The sequence below is a fragment of the Cervus canadensis genome, chromosome 21 (genome assembly GCF_019320065.1).
Source record: "Cervus canadensis isolate Bull #8, Minnesota chromosome 21, ASM1932006v1, whole genome shotgun sequence".
NCBI classification, from domain to species: domain Eukaryota; kingdom Metazoa; phylum Chordata; class Mammalia; order Artiodactyla; family Cervidae; genus Cervus; species Cervus canadensis.
The window spans coordinates 59,513,995-59,537,944 of record NC_057406.1 but is presented as its reverse complement, the minus strand read 5'-3'; the positions used below and the strand labels follow the sequence as shown (position 1 = coordinate 59,537,944).

The window sequence follows — 23,950 nt, the reverse complement described above, 5'->3', positions numbered from 1 at the left end:
GACAAGGACCATGGGGATGGATTTGTTGCTGCCTGCATTTGTCTCAACCTCACCTGTCCAGCTAGAGATTGCAAGCAGTGGATCCATCTCTACCCCCAGGCCCGGTCAGGGAACTCAGGGTCCTGTGTGTGTGTGTGTGTGTGTGTGTGTGTTAGCTCTGTCTGGGCTCCATTGTAGGGAGAAAGGTGTTGTACTTCTGGACCTGTGCTAACCCACAGGGTTTGCCACTAGCCACATATGGCTATTTAAATCTAAATTAATAAAATAAACATTTTAAATGCAGTTCCTGAGTCCCACTAGCCACAATTTCAAGCACTCAATAGCCACCTGTGGTTAGTGGTTACTGTATTGGATGATGCAGATATATAACCTTTCCACTGCCACAGAAAGTTCTATTGGATAGCGCTGGTCTAGAGAAAGCTTAGTTGGGTGTCCAGATCATGTGAACCACCCTAGTTAGCCTAGGTCAATTCCATCTTCTACCTGGTGGCAGTGACTAAGTCAAGAGCCTGAAAGTCTTGCCAATTTATGTCTGCCTGCTAAGGAAAAAACCTCCGAAGGGAGAATCTTAGAATGGACTCAGAGCTTAAAGTAATCTCAGAGCTAATCCACCAGACTTGGAGGTTCCAAAGGGAAGGGAGTGCCCTCGTGGTGACTCCCAGCACTGTGCAGGAGACAGGGCTGCTTCTGTTACTCTCATATCACAAAGGAGGAAACTGAGGCTCAGAGGGGCTTCCCAGGGGGCGCTGGTGGTAAAGGACCTGCCTGACATTGCAGGAGACCTAAGAGACATGGGTTCGATCCCTCGGTGGGGAAGATCCTCTGGAGGAAGACATGGCAACCCGTTTCAGTATTCTTGCCTGGAGAATCCCATGGACAGAGGGGCCTGGTGGGCTACAGTCCATAGGCTCTCACAGTCAGACAACGACCAAAGCCACTTGGCACACACGGGGGCACGAGGCTCAGAGAGGGGTGTGCCTTGTCCTTTGGCAGAGGACTAGGAAAGTCACGCAAACTGAACCAGAACAGGCTGTTTTGCTGCCTCGTATTCCTTGGAATTATTGCTGAGGTTCTTGGGCCGGAGCAGAATTGGTGGACCTCCTCCAGCGCCCGCCTCTGGCAGGCCTCTGCACCGCAGAGCCTCAGCCATGGGGTAGATTGGGGGAGCTTTCTGCTGTTGCTCCCTAGATCCACCAGAGGGCGCAGAAGCTGTTGTGCGTCCACCCGAGGTGGGCGGTGCGGCGCGCGAGTCCTTCCTTCTAGCAAGGACTCTGGGCTGGGACCCTGCTTCTCGCCGGCCCTGTGCAGGGCCATATGGCCCATGTGGTCCCTGACCTCTAGGAGAGCTCAGTTTAGAGGGCAGAGACAACGTAATGGCTTCTTTGGGTCTGCAGCAAGGGGCCTTGAAGGGTGGGTAGGAGTGTGCCAGCCAGCTTGGAGTGCAGTTGTGGAGGGCAGAAGTGGGATGCCCAACAGTTTGCTCCTACTTGGAGAAACCGTGACCTCGGTGGCCTAATTCTCAGAGCTTGTCTGCCTTCCTTGCCTCATCCTGGACCTGCTTTTCGGTTCTCAGTTGACACAATGGAGGAATTTCTGAACAGATTCTTTATGCTCTAGTAACACCTAAACTCCGAGGAGTTCCTGGCACACAACAGGTGATCTCATGCCCCTGTGCCTTTGCATATGATGTTCCCACAGTCTGGGACATCCTCCCCCACCTTCTTCAGTTGACCAACTCCTACTCATCCGTTGATTCAGCTCAGGCAATGGCTTTTTCCAGAGAGTCTCTTCCATTCCTGGCCTGGATGAGATGCTTCTTCTGGGAGTTTCTGCAGCCCGTTTTGCTGTGCACGACTTGAGGACTGGCATTGGCACATACGGCCCCATAAAAGTGATTGAGACGCATAAGGCCTGTCCCGAGCAGGGCTTCAGCCAGTAGGTTTGCGGGCCCCAGGGGCTGAGAATGGGCCTGTTTCTTTCTGCACGGGAGGGACATAAGCCAAGTTTTCTCACTGGGTGCTTGTGTGCCCAAGTTGTGTGTGTGTGTGTGTATAGGGTGGGGGTTATAGGCCCCGCATGCCAGAGCTTCTTCCTGCATCTCCTCTCTCCGTGTTTATGCGGGGGACGGTGGCTAGGGAGAGGTTAGGGCTCGAAGGCCTTAGGAAGCATCTCTGGGCTGCAGCAGAGCCCAGTGCGCCCCTGGCCATACTTCGCGAGGGCTGGGGAAAGGTAGTGAGCGCCGCGCAGAGTCCTGGCCCAAGGACAGGGAGACCTGGAGTCTCGTAGCACTGTCCCTGCTACCAAGCTGGCTGCTGACCTTGGGGGATTCCCTGCGCTCCTCAAGCCTCAGTTGTCTTGCCTGTAAAATGGGGACGCAGCAGCCACACTCCTCCAATTGCCAGGGATTGAGCACAGGACCGACGATCGGGAATGGGTGTGAGGGGGCTCCACTGCTGGGGAGGGGGGAGTCCAGGGGCTGCAGGCGTCTTCGGGCGGGCGCTGGGGGGCGCCGCGCACCTAGGGAGGCTCGCCCCGCCGTAAGTTTGCCTCCAGCTGTTGAATGCGCCGGGGGCGGTGGTGGGACCGGGTCCCCGCAGGGTCAGCGGGGCCGGGGGCCAGGGCGTGCTCAGGACTTAGCCGTCTGCTGGGCCGCGGCTGGCAGCTGCGGAGCCCGGCGCGGCCCCCGCCCGGCGGGCGTGTGTCTGTGAGCGTGCGTGTGTCCGCGGCGGCATCGAGCCTGGAGAGGGGGCGGGAGGGGTCTCGCTGCGGCGAGGCCTGCGGAGGGCGCGGGCGCGGGCGGCGAGGGCGGCGGACAGCCCGCGGCCGCGGCCCCTGACGCACGCTGCGCTCCAGCCCCCTCCCGGGAGCGGGCCCCGGCGAGGCAGAGGCGCGAGGCGGGCGGCGGGGGCTGCGCGCACCCGGCGGCAGCTCACAGACACACCGGCCGCGCCACAGACACACGCCACACACCGAGCCCGCCGGGCGCCGAGCGCATCGCCCCGCGCCCGCACTCGCACTCGCCCTCACACTCCTGCGCAGGCCCCGCAGCCGGCGCGATCGGAGGCGGTGCTCGGCCCGGAGCCCGGCAGGGGCCGGAGGTGAGTGAATTCCTTCGGATCCGAGCGCCCGCGGCCGGCCCAGACGGTGGGAGTGGGCGCTGGGGCCGGAGGACACCCGCTCCGGCATGGGGGTGGGGCTTGGAGGAGGACCCAGCCTGTGGAGGATGAGACGGGGAAAGCCACCCCCGGCGCCTTCTGGGTCCGGGGATCCCCGTGAGACGCCCCCCGCCTCGGGGGAGGACCACCCTGTGCGGGACTGGGGGTGGTGGACGGAGGCGGGGTGGGAGGACGAGGAGGACGGTCGGGGAGGTGAGCAGTTTCGGGGCTGGTGCAGAGGTTTGATGGTGGACGGTCGTGCCAGCCAGCACCAAGGCGCGCCTCTTTGCCCCCATCTTTGCGATTCGGGGGCCCTCGCACCCCTCTTTCAGGGAGTGGTGCGGGGGTCAAGGAATTCATCTTCTAGCTGGTAAGGGGGAGTTGATTGGTGCTGGATGACAGCTGAGGTGGGGGGGTGGGAGCTAGGGTGGGGCTTTACTCCCCTTCCCCGCAGGAGGGCGATGGTTTGGTAAGAGGACCAGCTTTGGGGAGTGGGGGCTCTCAGCGGGTGGGGACCTTTGCAAAGGCTTTGCCCCTTCCTCTGGTGGTGCTGGTGTGGGGCAAGCAGCAAGGCAGCAGAAATCGGCAGACTGCAGCTCTGGCAGGGCCAGGGCCAATGCTGGTGTGTGTGTGTGTGTGTGTGTGTGTGTGTGTGTGTGTGTGTGTGTTCCAGCAACTGGCAGAAGAGGGGGGCAGGGGGTGGGTGTGTTGGTTGGTAAGATGATGTGTACACGTGGGGAAGGATGTGTGTTCTGTGTGCGCACACAAGGCTGTGTGCAGAGGTGGACTCCGCTCTGTCTGTACACACACACACACACACACACTCTCTCTCTCTCTCTCTCTGTGGTCCAGCAGAATATTTGGAGGGGAGAGGCTGTGTGTTTGTCTACGTGTGCGCTGGGGGAGCTTGTGTCCAGGATGGAGGCGGCCAGATTGTGGTGTGTCAGGCGTGCCCAAGGAGGGAGATGACTGGGATGGTGGTGCTGACCCTTGCTGGGTTCAGCTCTGGAGAAACGTGGTACGTGGTACTTGAAGGCACTTTCTGCAGCTCTGGGCTCCCTGCTATGTCCCTTCCACCTGGACCCCTCCCACCCCAGTGCCTGCCTTTGGAGGACACTTGGATCCCCTTGCTGAGACACAGGTGTTGGACAGGAGAGTGTGTGTGTGTGTGTGTGTCTGGGCTGCGGCTGTTGCTGTCAGCAGGCCAGGCTGTCGGAGGAGAGAAGGGGGGAGGAGGGGGTGCTGGCAGCACCTGGAGGGATGTGGTGGAAGCTGCCTGCCCCAGGCTACCAGATTTAGTTACGGAGGGACATTTTCATCTGGGGAGCGGCCTGGGGGGAGAGTATTTGCATGTGTCTATGTGTGTGTGCTTGGCTTACACACCTGTTCTCAGAGCCTGTGGGCACCTGTGGGACGTGTCATGTCTAGGCCATCAGCAGGGCATGTGGGTCCACATATATGTGTAAACATGTGTCTGGGGAGAGTAAGGTCTGTGCCTGCACGCACGCGCACACACACACACACACACAGATGCTGTCTGTAAATGCCCGTCCTGAGTGAGCTGTGTACACCAGTGGGAACTCTGGGCCATCGAACCCGGGGCAGGAAGGAAGCAGAGTAACTGAAGGGGGTCTCAGGGGGGTGTGTTTGTGTGACGTCAGTGAGGATCTCTGGGTGTGACGTCAGCTCCAGGTTGCCAGTGACGTCACTGGGACAGCGGTGTGAGAGGTCACCCCCAAGGACCAGGATGATGTCAGTGGGCAGGTGAGGGAGGTGTCACCGTGAGGGTGTGTGGTTCCGCGGGGTCACATCCCTGTGTTTTGAGAGGTGAGAAGGGGAGAGGGGTGGAGCTTTGGGGTGAGCAGCCCTTCCCAAGAAGCCCCATTTCCTGAGTGGATGTAGGACCCATTTCCACAAGGCCTGCCCCATCAATGGCACATCTCTGCTGCCTCTCCCTACCCATTTCCCCTCTCTCCCCTCTGCCTGGCACCCCACCAGTCCCTGCTCTCCACCCCATCCCAGTCAGGCCGCACAGACCTTTAGGTGAGTGTGTTCTGGTGGGTGAACGTGTGTGTGTGTGTGTGCGTGCATGTAAGTGCAGGTGACAACAGAAAACAGTCACAGCGAGGGAGCCAGAGACCTTTGGTTCTCACTCCATGTTGCGGGTCTGTGTTTTGTGATATAGACATTCCCGTCATCTCTCTGGGCCTCCAGTTCTCATCTGTCAGCTGGGAGATGGTCAGGGACTTGAGGGGGGAATTACAGGAGACAGTGAGCTTCCGGGGGGCCAGATGTCCAGCACATGGTAGAAGTGAGCCCCATCCCTTGGCCCTCTGTCTCCCCCCGCCCCACCTAGAGCAGCTGTTCCCCTGTTTTGCTTTAAGTCGAACTTTGTCAAGAGCTTTCTTTTCTCTCCTTGAATCCTCATGGCAGTCCTGTGAGGCTGGCAGGCTGGCTATTGTGTGGCCATTTGACAGATGAGCAAACTGAGGTCCAGAGAGTAAAGTAAGCTATTGTTGTTTCATTCCTCAGTGAGAACTCCCCTGCTGGTGGGTGTGGGGAGACCCCATTTGATGGGCAGTGCACCTGCATTTAACAGAGGGACAGGGAGCTCTCTGCAGTGGGGCGAGGAGTGGGAAGTGTCAGGGTGAGGAGCCCAAGGCCGGGAGCTCAGTGGCGGAGGTAGAGGCCTCCTGACTCCAGTCCAGCGCCTGCTTGTTCTGGCGCCCCAGGAGATTCTGAGGTGGCCCGACTGATAGGAGCTGCTGCATCCAGCGCCAAGCCTCCTGTAGTTGGGTCGGCCTGGGGTGCTCATCGGGGGCTCTGAGCCTGCTCCCCAGGCTGGTTCCCTGTCCCCTGAGGTCTGGCGGGATGCCTGCTGTGGACGCAGTCCTCGTTCCAGGGACAGCTCTGCTGTGTCCTGGCTGTGTGTGACGCAGGGATCAGCCTCCCCGTCTGTCTCCGAGGTGGTGGCTGCTTGCCTCCCAGGCTTACTGCTGAGCGGGAGAGAGTGGCACCTCCTCGGGCAGTCGGGATGGTACCCATCATAGCTTCTCTCACCACTTCAGCTCCAGTGCCCCCAAGCCGGGCCCTCCATCCTGCCACCCCCGCCCATGTCCCCCGCTTCAAAACTGCTGTGACAGCGCGCTGTGCAGACCCGACAGCCAGGAAGCAGATTGCCTTGAACCCCAAGTCTCCTTAACAAGTCAGGCCTCTTTGGGGAAAGCTTTAATAGTCCAGGTTAACTCAGTCCTCTGCCTCCCGCTGTCCCAGCCCAATCCTCTATTAAATTTACCTTCTCCTGGCTCAGTGAGCGCCTGGGGCAGAGGCACTGTCACTAGTACTGGGGATGGTGTCTGGGAGGGTTGGAGTAATAGAATCCCCTCCTTCCCACCACCCCCAGCTCTGCAGATAGCCCCCAGGGAGGCCCTAAAGAGCCCCTGAGGACTGGGGAGCCACCTGAGCAAGCTTACACCTGGGGTGCCAGGGGAAGGGCGCTGGCTGCATGGTACTGCTGACAGCAATAATTATAGTGATAATAATAATGATATTAGCTGATATTCATCGAGCCTGTACTGAGAGCCAGCCCTGGTGGGAAGCTCTTTATAGGCGTACTCGTTGTTTAATCCCACTAAGCCTTCTGCAGCACAGCTGTTATTATTCCTCATTTCCCAGACAAGAAACAGACAGGTTACTGACCAGCCCTGGGCCACACAGCAGCAGAACCAGGACTGGAAGACCCATGAGTGTACTCTTTGCATTGTTAACCATTAACTGATAAAGCCTTTTGCTAGGGGACCCGGGGCATCTCGGGGTTCCCCTCTCTCTGAGGGACCCCTCAGGGACTCACTTTGCTTGTCTGGAAATTGGGGCAGTGACCCTGCTGTAGGGAATCAGTGGGTGTGGCTGCAGGGACAGAAGAGCAGTGAGGCTCCTGGGTCTCAGCCCCTGCGCCCCCTCCCTCTGTATTGACCTGTGACATTCTGGAAGGCAGATCCTTGCTCCCAGATTCTCCCACAGTGCCTAGCACAGTGCTGGGCGCACAGTGGGTGCTCCCTAGGGGCTCCCCTGGGTAATGGAGGGGATGCTGCTCTAGGATCACCATCTTCCTCAGGCCTGAGGCTGTCGAAGCCTCAGCGGGGCCCCCTGGACCACTCCTCCTCCCTCTGTCTGACTTGTGGAAGAGCAGGAGCTCAGGGTCCTCTTTCTGCCTCTTTGTCTCCTTGATGTGTATCCCGGGAAAGAGAATTCACTTCCAGAAGGTTCTGTCTCTCAATGTACAGGGGGGGTAGTGGTACTGAATTCCTAACTCGGGTTGGTTACATAAGGGAATGACAAGCATGTAGCATTGTGTCTGGCACATAGTAGGTGTCAATTAGATGATTTCCCTCCCCCTTCCCATCTGTCTCCTTTATTCATTCCTGGTTCCCTGGAATGGGGCTTGGGGTGTGTGTGTGTGTGTGTGTCCAGCCTTCTCTCTTTTCAGCTTGTAGTTTCATTCCCTGAAATGCACAGAAATTGTTTTCTAGAGCCAGGCTAGGGGAGCCCGAGGAAGCATGAGAAGAACCTGGGAGCAGCATACCTCCCAGCTGGAGTGTATAGAGGGGCTGGGAGGGGAGCAGGGCATGTTTTTGTGCATGTGTCTGTGTGTGTGTATGTACACTGGTCACCACCTCTCTTGGGCAAGCAGGGAGCCATTCCCAAGGGCCCAGCCTCAAGGCTGACTCAGTTTCCCTCCTTGGCCTGTCTCTATTGCCTCTCTTCCCCTACAGTTCTCCTTGGATCTGGGGGAAGACACAGGCTGTGGGGTCAGCCTGCCTGCCATCCTCCCTTCCCTGCCCTTGTCATTACCTGGGGCGGGTGGGGGGGAGGTCTCCTGTCTGCCTCTCTCACAGTGTCAGCTCCAAACAGGCAGAGACTAGCATGCCCTCAAAAGGTACTTGTTGAACAGCTTTCTTTCATCTACCAGCAACTGAGAATGGGCTGATGTATTTTGTATTCAGTTCACATGCACACACATACACACTATTACAAGGATGTCTCCCTCAGGTATAACTGCTGTGTCTGGGACTCAGACAGGAACCCCCAGAGATGAGTTCCTGTCCTGAGGAGACACGAGACACCTGGATTGTCTGTCAGGCGCCTGGCATGGGGCCTGCACACAGTAGGGCTTGCTTGATGGGCGGTTCCTGTTAGTCTGTGACCTGGCAGACCAGGGACTGGTGCTGAGCAGGCCTTGGAAGCAGAGCCAGAGAGGGGATGGCTTCCGCTTTGGGCACTGCAGAGTCCCCAGGATTGCACGCCCGCTACGAGCCAGGCTCAGGGCAAAACACTGTCTATTATCTTGTTTAATTTTGGCTGGAGGATTGTGGAAGAGGTCCAGCTGGCCTCTAGGGTGGGGGCATGCCAGGTGGAGACCATGTGAGCTGAGGTCTGGAGGTAGGAAAGCCCGGAGTGGAATTTGGGACAATGAGTCTGGACATGAAGTTTGGGGATCAACCACACAACAACCTAAATAACCCTAAAATCAGAGCTAAGAAATCCAGCATTATCCTTTCTGTCAGAAAGGATCAGAGTCTGTGGGTACTTACTTAGATGCAGATCCTCAGGCCCTGCTGGCAGAGAGTAGGGTCAATGGGGAGCCCAGGAACCTGCATTTTTAGTGTATTTCCAGAAGATGAATTCACCCTGTTTGCAGAGTGGATGGCAGCTGAGGAGGCTGCTGCCTATTCCAGGGGATCTTCCGGACTCTCCAACGCAATCTGGTAGGCATCAAAGCCATATCCGATTTACAAAGTGGGCCTGAACACAGAGGAGCTAGGCGCCCTCCCTTGGGTGACACAACATTAAGATCCAGGCCCATACTGACTAACACTGACTAATAACCTTCGTGCTCACCGACTGCTGTTGTAAGCCTGCTCAAGGAGTCCTTCGTCAAACCCTCAGAACGACCCTCTGCATCCCCGCTGTTGCACAGAGAGATGGAGGCAGAGTGTGGGTCACGGTTCACGGCCTCACTGCTGGTAAAGGCCTGAAGTGCGGTGGGGTGGGGAGGAAGTGAGGCTGGAGCGGGCCTGCCCCAGCATCTTGGAAGGAGCGATGCCCTCCCGTCTCCCCGCCTTTGGTGCGAGGACGCGGGTGGAGCTGAGCCTGCGGCTGTGCCTGTGAGCAGGGGCCAGAGGCGGGGGTGGAGTGCGGAGCGGAGCTGCCGGGAGGAGGAGGGCGGAGAGCCAGGAAGGCGTCCCGGAGGAGGCGGCGACGCAGAGTCGCGTAGCGGCGGCCCGAGGCGGTTCATCCGGTGGGCACTCTGGCCGAGGCAGGTCCGGGGTCTGGCGGGAGGCGGGGTGTCTCCGCCCAGGGGGCGAGTCCCCAGGCTGGCCCACGCGGTGTACCCAGACCCCCTACTGGGCACGTGAGCGGCGGCTGGGCCGGAGCCGGAGCAGCTGGAGGGGCGGGGGAGGAGGACGGAGCGGGGGAGGAGGACGGCGGGGAGAGGAAAGCCCCCACGGTCTTCGCCCCCCCTCCGCCGCCAGTGCGGCAGCCGGGACCCCGCGGGGTCCCATCCCGGCCGCCCGCCGCTCTGCGGAGCCCCAGCCCCGCGCCGCCGGCCCGGCCGGGTTGGCCGGGTTTCCGCCTTACTTTCCTGTGCTTAGAATTTGCAGCCGCATCTCCCGGCGCTCGAAGCCAATTTCACGGCCTCTGGGCTCGGCGCGGTGCGCGCGATCGTAAACCGGCCCGCGCCCACGGAAAGGGGGCCGAGGAGGACCCGCCGAGGCCCCGTGTTTTCGATGGGGTGTGTGGGTCAGGTGGGTGTGGGCCGGCTGGGGTGCGCCTCCGTGAACTGCCCTGGGAGAGATGGGCGGGGATGCAGGCGTGTTCATGCGTGTGCAGAGTGGCCCCCCAGTGTGAGCAACTTGGGGATGCACGTATGTGTTGGCCTGTGTGTGCCTACGGGGGCCCCTGTAGGCTTGTTCTTTTGGGTGTGTATGGGGTATGGTCCGCAGTGAGCAGGGGCTGGTGTGTTTCTGTGGGTGTGTTGACCTGTGTCTGTGCAGGGACTCAGGTGTGTTGGCACATGTGCCAGTCACCAAGTTAGGGCAGACGCCCCCGTGTCTGGATTCTGTGGGCAGCTGGGTCCAGTACCTCAGGGTCTGTGTGTACACGTGTGTCTGCGGGAGAGTGAAATTCTGGGGGGTTGGTTGCTGTCTGGGTGTGACCCATGGGTGCTGGTGTGTGTGTGAGGTTGTAGTGTGTAGCCCATCCCTACAGGGTGCGTCCCATCCCTGTTGGCCACTGGGTGCAGGGGCAAGTGTGAGCCCGGTGGCTAGGGGGAGAGTGTCCCTCCGGACCTGGAGCTGGAGCTAGCTGGCTGCTTCCTTATCCGCTCCGGCTGGGGCTGGTGGATTTGAGGCATCGCGGGGACGGTGGGGGAGGGCAGTTGGCCGAGTGTGTGTTTCTGTTTCATTGCTGCCGCTGGCTGTCAGCACGCGGTGGGTCTACAATATGTTTGTGAATGGCCGTGTCGAGGGGGCCGAGGTGTGAGCCCCTGCCTGCGGGGGAGGGCGGGAGTACCATCTGGGCTGATGAGGTGTGAGGCCAGGCAGAGAGGGGCCTCCGCGGGACGGGGTGAGTTGTATGCATGTGCACGTGTGCGTGCAGATGGAGGGCAGATTCGGCATGTCTGCCAGGGGGTTTGTGAGTCTCTGCAGGTGGAGGTCAGGCAGGTACGTTGCTCTAAGGGTGTGTGAGCAGTGGGGCAGAGACACCACAGCCTGCAGAGCACAGGTGGGGGCCACGGGTGGGTGCCGGTCCTCGCAAAGTTCCGAACAAGAGATGTGCTGGGGGTAGGGGAGCGGTGCTTCTTCCCTGCAGTAGAGAGGAAGAGGCCCAGCTGTAGAAGGGGGCGGGCCCAGTCAGTGTTGGGGTGACTAAGAAGAGGGTGGTGTGGTTGGAGGGGTGTGCGTGGGTACCGGCCATCAGGTCAGTGCGGGGTGCGTGTGGCCATCCCCACTTGGGTGTGTGTCTGTGATGGGGAGTGAGGTGCGGGGCTGGGACCATGATTTGGAAGGACCCTCCAGGCTGTGGGCCCAGCCAGGAGTGAAGGACATGGGAAGGGATGAGGTGGGTGGGAATGGGGGCCCTTCAGCTCCCAGAAAATCTCTCCCATCTGTTGTTTGCACCTCCTGCCCAGGGGCCATGGAGAGATTGGAAGAAGCCTTGTGGCCCCCGCCCCTCCCCTCCTCTCACCCCTGCACCTTGTGGGGTAGGGTGGGGAGTCCCCATCCCTCCGTCTGGGTCTCGAGCCCCTTCCCCTCCCTGTCTCTGCCCCGTCATCTTTCTGTCTCCATCTCTCTGCTCTCATCGCCCCATCTCTCTGCCTCCATCTCTCTCCATCTCTGCCTCCATCTCCTTCCACTCCTTCCCTCCCTCTTCTCACACTGATATTCATTTGTGGTATATTCGGTTGCCATGGGAAACCTAAGAAAGAAGTGAGTGTACCCTTCAAGACTTCAGCATTTTTCCCTCCTCCCTCCCTCCTGCTGTCCCCCCCTCCTCTCCTCTCCCTCCCTCCCCTTTCTCCCCTTGCCTCCTCCTCCTCCTCCTCACAGAAGGAGAGGACTTGGGTGAGGAGCTGCCGCCGCACCTGAGACCCCACTGCTGCCTCTGCCGCTGCTGTTACCGTGGGGACCTGCCTGAGACCAGGCCAGGGACAGAGCTTCGCTGGTCAGAGGGGCTCCTTCCGCCTGCAGAGATCTGGTAAGGACAGGGTCCTTCTCACGGTGTGTGAGTGTGTGGCTGTGTGTGATCACGGCTCACATGACCTGGCCTTGAAAACCCGTGATGTAGCCTGGCCTCTGCCTCCTATTCCCTTGCCCCTGCCCCCAGCTGCAGGCACCCCCAACTCTGCTCCTCCCCAGCTTCCCTTCCACAGGGCCTGCGAGGCAGCTGGCAGAACGCAGGCCTTGGAGGGGCTGGGGCAGCCCACTGGGGAGGGGCGGGGAGGAAGCCCCTGCTGGCTCAGAGACCCCACTCCTGCCCTGTAACCCAGCTGAGAGCCTGAGCTGGGCCTGCCTGAGCCCCAGAGCCCCGGGGGCATCTGTGGCCCAGCTGGGGGTGGAAGGACTGGTTTCCAGGGGATGGCCTGGGAGAGCATGGCCTCTTCTGCCTCAGGTGGGGGCCTTTCCATGTGGGGTGGATTGAGGGGCTGGGAGTGAGCTGGGAGCAAAGAAGCACCGGCAGCATCAGAACTAGGCCGCATCCAGTGTCATTGAACTTGGAAGGAGGCAGGAGAGCAGTCTGACACTAGGAGGCCACAGGCAGGGCAGCCGGCAGGAGCTGCCCCAGCTGGGGCTGGTGGCGGCCCGGAGAGGAGAGGCCAAGGCTGTCACTGTCACCGTGGCTCTGCTGGTGGTGGCCACGTGGAGGGAGTTGTTGTCCAGGCGGGGCGCTGAGTGACGGTGGTTGCCGTGGCAAGGGAGCTGCCTCTGTGGCATTGTGGTCTCCATGGAGAGAGGAGACAGAGGGAGGAGGCTGGCTGTCTGGGCCTGGTGTTGGTGGTTGCTAAGGAGAGGGAGATGTTGTCTCTAAGATGCGGTGGTCCCCATGTGGAGGGGCTGTGGCTGGGCAAGGTGTTGGGGTTCCCCAGGGGAGGGCTGGTGTTGGGTGCTCTGGAGGGGGCTTGTGGAGGGAGGGAGTAGGGGTGGTGGGTGCTCCATGGAGGACCAGAGGAGGGGACGATGGGGGAGGGGCTGCTGCTTTGGTCTTGGTGTTGCTGGCACAGGCTGAAGGAGGGCTCTTTGGTGGGGGCAGTGAGGCACACTGGGTGAGTCTGAGCTGTGCTCTCCGCTCCCGTTGCTCACCCTGCCCTGTCCAGACCAGCCTGGGGCCCCAGTGCACCCCTGGCATCCCTTCTCCCATGGCCTCCTCTTGCCCAGGCCTCCTGCGCACTTCATGGCCAAGTGCTCCTGCCTCTGCTCCTTGAGCCCTCTCCCTCTTCAGGGCCTCACTCATCCTTCATCTGGACACGTCCTCCCTCCTTGTCCCCAGATGACTTTGTCCCTACCCTTCATGTTTGCTGAGCTCTGGGAAGCCCAGCACTGATGCTTGCCTTTGAGGTATCAGAGAGGGGAAGAGACTCGCCCAAGGTCACACAGCACAGATGCCCTGAAACTGGGGTTTGATCCTGGCTGCCTGCCTCCCCAAAGGTCCAACTTTTCAGGCCTAACTCCTTCATCCAGAGCCTCCCCACCCCATTCAGAGTTGTCTCTCTTCCCTCAGTCCCCAGATATTCTCCAGAAGCACACATTCCATTTTAATGTCACTAGGAGGCAACATGGAAGAGCACAGAGTTTAAATCCTGACTCTGTTGCTTACGGCTGTTTGAGTCTGTGCCTCAGTTTCCCCTTCTGTAAGATGGAGATGATGCTTCTGCCTCTCAGGGTTGCTGTCACCTGAGATAACTTCTGGGATGTCCTGGTTCCTGGCATGCAGCAGACTCTCAGAAAGTAGTAGCTACCACCATTATCGTAATTCCTTTAAAAAGAATGACTTTAAAATGGTTTTCTTACTTGCCTGGGGTGGACAGGGTGACTTCTCACCAGAGATCTGCCTCATTTTGTCCTTCTCTGTGCTTGTTGAGCAACGGAGGTGCTGACCTGACATCAAGGAAGCAGGAGGCGGGGCCTGGTTGTCAAGTCAGGATGGAAGCTGACTCCCTGTCTGGTGCTCCCTGTGAGGTGCTCCCTGCCTGCTCGCTCCAGGGGCCTGGGCGTACACTTTAGTCTTGTGGGCATTGTACCCCTAGCTGTGCTGGGGTACCGCAGCCCCTTGGCTTCCTCCCCAGGGCCCAGGGTTCTGAGCCAGCTCAGCCACCCCTGGCTGGTGGTACCCTGGAAGTATCAGGGGAAGGCTGTCCTGTTAACCTCTTGGCACCACCAGAGGACAAGCCAGGCAAGGGACCGAAAAGGATATACAAAGAGGGACATCTGAGGGGTCTGGGAAGTGACCAGTGGGATGTCTTTCCAGTGCCAGAGATCTGAGTTCAGATCCTGCCTCTGCCACTGTCTAGGTGGGCCTGGCAACTTTTCTCTGCCTTTCTGGGCCTCAGTTTCTTCATCTGTGTAATGGGCGTAGTTAGAATTGCTAGATCACCTTGACGATGTGAGGCAGGGGAATGAAGTTAAAACCTACAGGGAGGTGTTTCCTGAAGTGCAGCTGCCCTTTCTAGAACCTGTCAGCCTTCTTCACCTTTCAGACTGAGTTGGGTAAGAGGGGAGGGAGTGGTCCTGGGTGGCTCCAAATGACAGAAGTGGGCCCAACCAGGTACAGACCTTTGTTAGTCACAAGAGACTTTGTAACAGTCAGAGCTGTCTTCGGATGGGGTGGAGGAGGAACCGAGCGCTCTAAGTGCAGTGAGACCACAGAAGACTGGCAGGGGCAAGAGCTGAGGATTACAAGACCCAGGTTCATGTCCTAATGTTGCCCTTTATGGGCTGTGGGATCTTGGGAGCCTCAGTTTCCCCACCTGCAAGATGGGAGGAATAATAATGGAACAAGGGTTCTGTTAAATGAGTTCAGATATGTGGAAGAGATCTAGGAGTCCCTTGAATCCACACGGCATCTCATTTTCCAGAAGCAGAAAGAAAGCAAGGTTCAAGAAGCTTAAGGGGTTCATAGCAGTAATACTGAAACCTGCTGTCTACCAATGTTCTGCTTCTTGCCAGGCATTTTCCCACATGCTCCGGGTCTCATTGAATTCCCTGGCCTTTGCACTTGCTGTTCCTTCTACAGGAGTGACTGTTCCTTCTATGCCCACTGCTGCTCCTCAGGCTTGTGGTATGGCCGTGTCCTGTTCTGGCTCATTGTCGACTCCTCAGGGAGCTCTCCCTAACCCCTACCACTCTGTTCATTGTTCTGGTTCTTTCTCTCTGTTTCCTTATAACCCCTAATGCAGCCTATGCTATTTTGTTTATTTGTTTATTATCCATGGGGCTTCTCCAATGGCTCAGCAGTAAAAGAATCCTCCTGCAGTGCAGGAGACGCAGGAGATGTGAGTTCAATCCCTGGGTCTGGAAGAACCCCTGAAGGAAGGCAGTATTCTGGCTTGAAAAATCCCATGGATAGAGAAGCCTGGCAGTCCAAAGGGTCGTAGAGTCTGATGTGACTGAGCTACTGAGCACTTATTATCTGCCCTCCTACTGTCTTAGAGTATCAGCTCCATGAAGGTAGGAGCTTTTTCTGTCTTGTTCCCTGCTCTGTCCTTAGGGCCTTGAATGGGGCCTGGCACATAGTAGACGTTCAATAAATACATGATGGCAGCATGGATGGGTAGCCTGCCGGCTACCTGGAGGGTCATCTCATCAGCCCCATTTTACACAGGAAAGTGGCTCTAGGGAAGGTTGGTAGTTGCCCATGGACACACAACTGGAAGTAGGTAGCAGACCTGGCACTTGACCCCAGATTGGGCTGATTCTGGATCAAGTCCTTTTCCTGCCATACCACACCTCCTTGCTGTGGGGAGCTTTGCATTTTAGGCTATAGAGTTTAGACTTTACTCCGAACACAGAGGCAGAATCACAGAAAGGCCTTTAAGTAGGGAAGACTCCTGCTGGAAGGAAAAGATTTTGGTAGTCAGAATTGTCAAAAGAGATCAGGTCAGCTGCCCGCTAGCTGTATGGCCTTAGGCAAATTAATCACTTTGTATCTCAGTTTACTTGTCCATAAAATGGGGATACTATCTTGGCTGATCTCAGCTGGCTTCTGGGAGGCAGTGGGCTTTGAGCTTTGGTTTGCAGACTTGCCTCCATGGTCCCCTCCTCAGGGTGGGAAAACAGCATCTGCTGAATCACCCCAGTCCCCGGAGGCCCCACTGTCAGCCCTTGAGGGGTTTGAGGTTTTGAGTTCTGAACAGGGGACTTTTTCTGTGCCTGGGACAGGCCATTTTCTGCCCTAGCAGGCTGGTCTCTCTAGTCCCACTCCACCCCTACTGCCCTTAGAAAAAGAGAGAGAAGATCAGAGAGGAGAGAGGAGGTTTTAATTGAGCACCTACTATGCGCCAGGGCCATTCCTGTATGTATCCCCTTTCACAGTCGCAGCAGCACCTGCCGAGCAGGTTTGTTATACCCATTTTCCAAATGCCCAGACTCAGGCTTGGGGAAGTCGTCCACAGGACAAGAGCAGGGATTTGAACCTAGGTTCGGAGGAGGGGAACCTCCCTCTGTGTTGGAGGAGGGGAGAGAGTGATGAAAGTGTCTGGGGTGGGTCTGCTCTGGGGTTCCCTGGGGAGGGCTGTTGGTCTCAGCCCTCCAGGATGGGAGCTTAGAGTGGCTCTGATTTCAGAGTCTGGACCTCAAGGGGTTGTGGATGGGCAGACCGCTCCCACCAACCCAACTCCCCCCCACCGAGTGCTGGCAGCCTCATTTATCCCGAGAATAGATCTAGCCTTGTGTGTGGTTATCCCAGTGTCTCACTCAAGACCCCATTTGTTTGGGGAGGAGAAAGGGGGGTCTGTGGTACCCAACAGAGGTGGGATTCATGGACAAGACAGGGGAGGGGGTAGCCTGCCTGGTACGGGCCAGGCCTGAACGAGTGCCAGGAGGGAGTGAGAGGAGGGGGCGTGGGCGTGGTCTGAGGTCCTGCTTGGGGCAGAGCCTTGGGCTGGGGGCTCTGTGAATGGAGGTGCAGGAGGAGGGGGTGGGAGTCCCACTCTCATGACTCCTGGTCTAAGGGAAGGAGAGTGTGGTGGCCCTGTCCTCTGGGAGCCTCAGGTCTTAGGGGAGGTGGGGAGAGGCCAAGCCACCAGGATCCTTGTCTGAGGGAGACACAGCCCTGACTCTCAGGAGACCCAGTCTGAGGGTGGAAGCACTGTGGGTGTTTCTGGAACCATCTGCTTTCTGAGTGCAGGAAGAGAGGATGGTCCAACTGAGTAGAGTCTCCCTGAATTCTGGGAAGACTTCCTGGAAGAGGTGGTCCCTGAGGACTGAGAAAGGGTTGGATTCAAGGCGGAGCCTACAAGAGGGCCTGTTTTGTGGTTGGAAGCAAGGCCTGGTGGGTTAGGTCCTGATTCTGAGTGGTCATGTGTGCCTGAGTCTCAGTTTGCTTGTCTGTGAAATGGGGACACTGCCGGGCTCCTGGAGGGGATGGAATGAAATGGGGCTGGAGGGAGGAGCACAGAGTAGGCCCACAGGGCTGTTGGGAGTTGCGCAAAGAGTTCCAGAAGCTGCCAAAAGCCCATTCCCCCACCCTCTGCCTCCACCCATGGTCACAGCTCCGCTAACCCGGCTTCAATCTTTACAGGCATAAGAGGGAGGGCAGAGTCTAGGCTGAGCACTTAGGTGGAGACAGGGCTCCTTCCTGCCTCTGACTTACTGTGTGACTTTGCCTGGTCCCTCACTCTTTCTGGACCTCGAGGGTAGAGTTGGGGCCAGCCAAGGACCCTGAGCATCCTAGTAGGAGACAGATCACAGAAAGGGGTTGGCAGAGCTGAGCAGGTACCCCAGGCCATGGTGGCTCAGGGGCCCTGGAGCTCAGCAGAGCCTGGGGGAGCAAGGCCTTTCTTGCATTTGCCAGACACTCTGGGGTTCTGGCTTAGGGACAGCAGGTCAGAACAGAGAAACTTCTGGTGCTGTAAAAGGGGGTGACACAGTGGTCAAGCATGTGGGTTCAGGTTTTGGGTCTCCCCCCGATTCTACCCATAAGTGCCTCAGTATTCTCACCTATAGAATGGAAATAAATATAGTAACCACCTCATAAGGCTGATGCTATAAAGTGCTTAGCCCTGTGCCTGGCATACAGTGATACTCAATAAATGCTAACTCTGCTTCTTGGGTTTCCTGGGAACAGGCAGGCAAGGGCTTCACAGCCATTCCAGCCACCACCTTTCAGGCTGTTGAGGACAGGCGGTGGCTTGTGGAATCCCAAAGCCTGGGATGCCAGGGCAGGAAATGTGGGGGTGTCTGCCACTGGGGCTCCTCCCACTCTCCCCAGTGCCTGCCGAGCAAGATGCTGTGGAAAGAGATAATGAGTTTTGGAGTAGGCAGCGTGGGTTCCATCGCAGCTCATTCATCCGCTTGCTGGCTGCCTGGCTCTGGGCGGATCATTTTCTGAACCTTAGTGTCTTCATCTGTAAAATGGGATCAAAGGCTTTTATGAGGATTAAAAGGCAGTACCCATCCAGTCCTATGCCAACGCTGTTGATACCTACTGCCTCCCATCCTCCTCCTCCTCTTCCGCTTACTGATTTGGTGCTGAGGTTGCTGGCAGGTGAGGGGCTTTGGAAATGGAATTCCCATCTTAGTTGAGATGGCAGCTGACCCAGAAATTCTGTCCTGGACTCGGGAAGGAGCTTGAGGTGGAAGCTGTCCTTGGAGACAATCTGAGTCTCCAAGGCAGCTGCAGATGCTGAGGACCCTGGGAACGTTGGGAGGTGGGATTTGATGGGAAATCAGGACCCTGGAACTCTGGAGGTTTCCATCGAGAGCTTCTGTATGAACACCTGCACCCACGGGCAGGCTGATGACCACAGAGGTACTGGCCCAGGGTCACCCTGCCCTGAGTGGCCGGGCTTGAAGGTAGAACGTGGTCTGGCAACTTCTAGCTTGGACACTTTCATTTTCCATGGCACCTCTGGGCCAGGCTGAAATGACTGCAGGTGGAACAGGGTCACCCAGGGCCTGGGCTGAACTTTCTTAGCTCGGCCTCTCTCTGCTCTTCAGCATCTGCCCACCCTCTGCCCTGTACCAACCCCCAACAGCCTGACCCCCCCCTGTCTGTTTGGGGCAGCCTTCGTATCCTTCCCTCAGCCACCTGAGGGAGATGGATGGACTAGAGCCGGGTGTGTGTGGGTGTGAGCACACACGCCCGGAGTGGTTTCATGTGTTTGCAGTGTGTTGGAGTGTGTGCATGCAAAAGGGCATGTGAGTGTGTGCACCCTCTTTCTAATTAGGGGCCTGGCACATGCTCTGGGACAGCTGCTGCCCCCGCATCACTGGGGGCCTTGCCATGTTTCCGGGCACCTACAGACACTTGAACACCAGCCTTTTGCCTGTGGGGTTCAACTTGCCATCTCTACTCAGGAGGCCGTGACTGCGTGCTCCAGGCATCTCCCCTCAGGCACAGCGGGACCCATCCCGATCCACCTTGGCCTGGGGTCCCCTCACATGGCTGTCCATGTTATGGGTGACTGGGTCAATTACAGTTTTTCCACTTTCACTAATAGTGCATGACTTCAGATCCTCACCTCTCTCACCCAGCTAGCTGCCCTGTGACAGCCAGCTTCCCTGTGCCCTCGTTTGTGGGGATCTGCTGCCAGGGCTGAGTATGGCTGGCTGTGCTCCACTGTGGACTGAGGGTTTTAGGCAGGACCCCCATTCTGAATGGGTTTCCTTCCTGTGGGGCCCACCGGAGCCTGGGGAGCAGTGGGGTGTGGGGGTCCCAAGCCAGGAAGTCCCCGGCTGTCCCCAGAGCAGGATGCCCAGATCAAGATGGCTGTAGCAGTGCTGGGGGCCAAGCCATCCCTTGCCATCCCCACCTGCTGGGTCCCAGGACCAAGAGCAGCTGCTTTATGACCTGGCTGGGCAGGTCCCCTGCGTAGCCACAAGAGTGCCTGAAGCCTGTGGGAGCTGGGGCAGGGGCAGGTGGGTGAATTCCAGCCCCCAGAAGGAGGAGATTCGGGAGGTGGGGACAGGGTCCAGAAGCTTGGCCCCCAAGCTGCACTCTCATCCCCAGGGGCCTGAGTCTGGTCAGTCCCAGAACTTCTTTGTTCTCTTGCCTGAGCTGGAGACACCTCAGTGCTGTCAGGAGAGAGCTGGGCCCAGGGTTTGAGTGTCGGCTCTACCCCAACCCTCAGTGGGACCCAATCCTCAGGCTGCCCATGGAATCAAAGCGAGTCATTTATTCCTTTTATTTAACAACATCCATATAACATTTGGAGCTTCCCAGGTAGCACTAGTGGTAAAGAACCCGTTTGCAGGTTCTCATGCAGGAGACAGAAGAGATGCGGGTTTGATCCCTGGGTTGGGGAGATCCCTTGGAGGAGGAAATGGCAACCCACCCCAGTATTCTTGCCTGGGAAATCTCATGGACAGAGGAACTTGGTGGGCTACAGTCCATGGGACCGCAGAGTCGAACAGGACTGACTGACTGCGCACACACATTTACCTTGTGCGGGCACTGTTTGAAGAACTTTATAGAAGTTAAAAACTCACAACAATCCAGCAAAATACCATTATCCCCATTTTACAGATGGGGAAATCAAGGCCCCAAGAGGTTAAGGCTTCTGCCCATGGTCACACAGGGAGTCAATGGTGCGACTGGGATTTGAGCCTGGGCCATCTGGCTTCTGGGGCTGTCCCAACTGCTTTGCTGTGTTGCATGCCATGGTAGTCTGTAGAGGGTAGTGCTTGAACTGACTCCTAGGCCAGCCTGGTCCCCTGGTCTGAGCATTGGCAGTGGTCCAGGAAGGTGGTCTTGGCATCCCGTAGTTGTGGCAACTTGGGATCAGGCCAGATTTGAGTGTCTAGTGTATCATTTACTGAGTAAGGCACTTGCCCTAGCCGAGCCTCAGTTGCCCCATATGTAAAACAGGGTAACAGTATCTACTTGGCAGGGCTGTTATGAGGATTTGATACAATGCGCTGTGGGGGGTACTCAGCATGTGGTAGCAGCTGTGATGGCCCCATGACAGGGTGAGAGGGAGGCAGCTTAAGGGGTGCCCTGTGCCAGGAGAGGGGAGTGTGTGCCCTTGGGAGCCTGTGATTAGGAGAGGATGGGTCTGAGGGGATGTACTGCCCGTCCCTCTCATCACTGGGGCCACCTCCCACCTGGTGCAGCCGGCCCGCCCGGGGCTGGGACACACACAGACACACCCACTGTGGAGAAACAATGGCGCGTCCTCTCCTGTGAGGGCTGGGGTGAACCCTGGAGACCCTCTGGTCCTGCTCCCTCGTTGTTGCAAATGGGAAACTGAGGCCCAGAACAGAGAAGGGATTTGTACTGGGGCCCACAGACAGTTCAGATTATCTGAAGTCATTGCTGAGCAGGGCCTTTTCTAAGGAATGCAGCAGCATCCCTTCCCACAGTAGCCCTGTCCTGGCCACACTGGTTCTCATTCTGCAGGGTCTATGCCCTGCAGGGGATTTTTCTCCAGCCTGCGCTCTGTGGATCTACTTACATCTGACTCCCCGGCTTGTCCACCACAGCAGGAGCCCTGAGCACAGGACCTTGTCACAGCTGAGCCTGTATCCCGAGCACAGAGCCTGGTGCATACGCAGTAGATGCTCAGTAAACAATGGGTGAGGAAGAAGTGACCTTAGGAGTGATCCCTCCAGCACTGTCTCCTGGGAGAGTCTGAATTTCAGCAGGGGGTGGAGAGTTGCCCAGGGTCAAGCTGGAAACTGCAGCCAGGCCTCCTGGCTCCCATCCTGAGCCCTCTGTGCATTCGTAAACAGATGCAACACACACACACACACACACCAAAATGCACACATACTCTATGCCATGATTCAAAAGCTTCACGCTGATCATTGCTCAATTTTCTAGCTTTTTAGCTTTAAAGTGTCCATCTGTCCATCTCTCTGCCAAGGCCATGGGCTGGACACCTACTGAGGCACCTGCTCTGGGGCCTCTCCCAGAGCCTGAGGCTGTCCCAGGAAGGGGCAGGGGTCCTGGAAGGGGGCCCTGGGAAGGTGTGATCTGTCCAAGTGACCCCCCCCACACAAGGTACATTCCCTGCTGTGAACCCAGTGAGTTCTCTGTGTCCCCTTCTTCCAGCCCCACCTTGAAGGCCCACCTGCCCAAGTCTTCTGGTCCCCGCACCCCAACACTGAAGCTGTCTTAGGTTTGGGGGAAGGGGTATCATTCCTGGGGACCAGACTACCCCTGCCTCCCCCCGGGAAGTCTGCCCTAATGCCCGGGAGGATGGTAATTAGTATGAGGCAGACTGATTAGCTCAGAAATTAAGTCTTTGTTTTCTTCACTCCCCAGTTTCCCTAATTGAGCAGATGCAGAGCGGGGGAGGGGGAGGGACTGCGGGGTTGGTCACGGGGCTGGATGGGAGCACGTGTGGCTATGTGCTCACTGCAGGGGTGGCAGGGGTGGGGGTGGGGGTGGATAGGGGGCACGGTCGACTGGGGTGGCCTGGTGGAGGAATGCCAGGGCAGGTGTGCCTGTGGGTAGGTGCCCAGGCTGCAACCCCCTGGGAGGGCATCACACCTGGGACCCCTCTGTCAGAGCTCCTCTGTATTCATTCCTTCCTTCAGGTCTTCACATCCAAAAATTAGTCATAACTGCTGCTTTTATTGAGCACCTACTGTGTACATCCCCTCGGCTAGATGCCTTTTGTGTATTTCCTTGCTCAATCCTCAGATGATGGTGCAGGTAAGGGACCCTCATTTCTTCAGGCTCAGAATCTAAGGCTCAGAGAGGTGAGGTGACTAATCTAAGGTCACACAGCTCGGAGCAGCCAGGGCAGTGTTCACACCCAGGAGGTCTCATGTGGCCCTGCCCTGGGCTGGGGGAGAGAGGATCCTCTGACCAAATGGTGGCCAGTCCAGGTCCTGGACACTATGGTGGGTGAGGCCTGTGTCCTTCTCCTCAGTTAGATGGGGGCCAGGCCATCTACCTTCTTGGGTTGTGGGGGAAAGCGGTAACAACAGCTGTATTGGTGACAACTAAGTGATGATTTATGTAGTGCTTTCTGGGTGCCAGGCTGGTGACAAATGCTTTACGTGTTTTCACGTTCCATGCTCACAGTGATCCCAGGAGCCGTGGCAGACAGCCTAATCACCCCATTTCACAGTCTCAAAAGCCAAAGTCCAGGGAGGTGAGGGGCCTCTCCTGGTCCCAGTTAGTAAGTAGGGGCCCAGGATTTAGCCAGGTGCCGTCTGACTCCAGACCCTTCCTCCTTGATTGCGGCCCTTGTGTGTGGTCTAAAACCCCTGTGAGGTGCCCTGGGCCTGGCAGATGCTCAGCAAAGGTCCTGGCCTCTACCCTCCCTGAAAGGGCTGGTTCCTGGAGAGCCTGTGTCTCTGGGGCACAGCCTAAGGGTCCAGGGGGATGGCCCTCCTCATAATATTCTATGGGGTAGGTATTACTTTTATTTCCATATTACAGATGGGGAAGTTGAGGCTCAGAGAGGTGAAATGACTTGCCCAGGCTCTCACAGCTGGTGAGGTGAAGGGTCCGGGATTTGAACCTGGTTGGTCTGGGTCTTGGTGCAGCCGTGCGGTAGACTCCCGAGCATGAGTGTCGGCTCCCAGCTGTGTCCATCCCTGAGGGCTGATCCTGCCTGCCTGGTCTCTGGGCGATCCCTCTGCTTCCCTGGTTCCTCTTAGCAGCCGTGTACAGGGGATGCCCAGGTCTCATCCTTCTCTGGCTGTTCGGCAATGGGTGTGGCTACCTGCTAACTGGACATGTCTTTTGGGGTGTCCCTCTGGCCCCCAAAACTCAGCTTGTCTGATGCAGGCTCTTCCTTTCTCCTCCTGCCTTCTGGCCCATTAGCTCCTTCTCTGAAGTTCCCTGTTCCAGTGTGGGCATTGCCATCATTCAGCCAGTCACTTCAGCTAGCCACCTGGACCTGGAAGTCATCTCTGAACTTCACCCCGGGCCTCCCAACCTGCAGGTCACCAAGTCCTGCACTCTGATTATCTCACTGCCTGTCTTCCCTGCTCCCCTTATCTGCGTCGAGTCACCATCATGAGTCTAGATTATCGCAGCAGCCTCCTCAAAGGCCAGCTCTCATTTTGCCCAATTCATCCTTCACTCTTCTGTTGGCCTGGGCTCCCTAGCATGTCACTGGT

The 23,950-nt window shown here is 57.7% G+C and overlaps 1 protein-coding gene across 9 annotated transcripts in view; it reads left to right on the top strand.

Moving 5' to 3' along the window:
- The first annotated feature begins 2,735 nt into the window (after positions 1 to 2,735).
- Positions 2,736 to 23,950, top strand: part of ELFN2 (extracellular leucine rich repeat and fibronectin type III domain containing 2) — a 56,593-nt gene continuing 35,378 nt past the window's right edge. For 2 of the 9 annotated variants that reach the window (XR_006264209.1, XM_043441085.1), the window contains exons 1-2: positions 2,736 to 3,098; positions 11,765 to 11,912. The gene's annotated coding sequence lies outside the window, so the exon portion shown is untranslated. Of the gene's footprint in view, positions 3,099 to 3,391; positions 3,526 to 3,917; positions 4,174 to 8,989; positions 9,454 to 9,750; positions 9,962 to 11,764; positions 11,913 to 23,950 lie in introns of those variants that run through there. The other 7 variants (XM_043441087.1, XM_043441088.1, XM_043441089.1 and 4 more) reach the window with 7 other exon arrangements.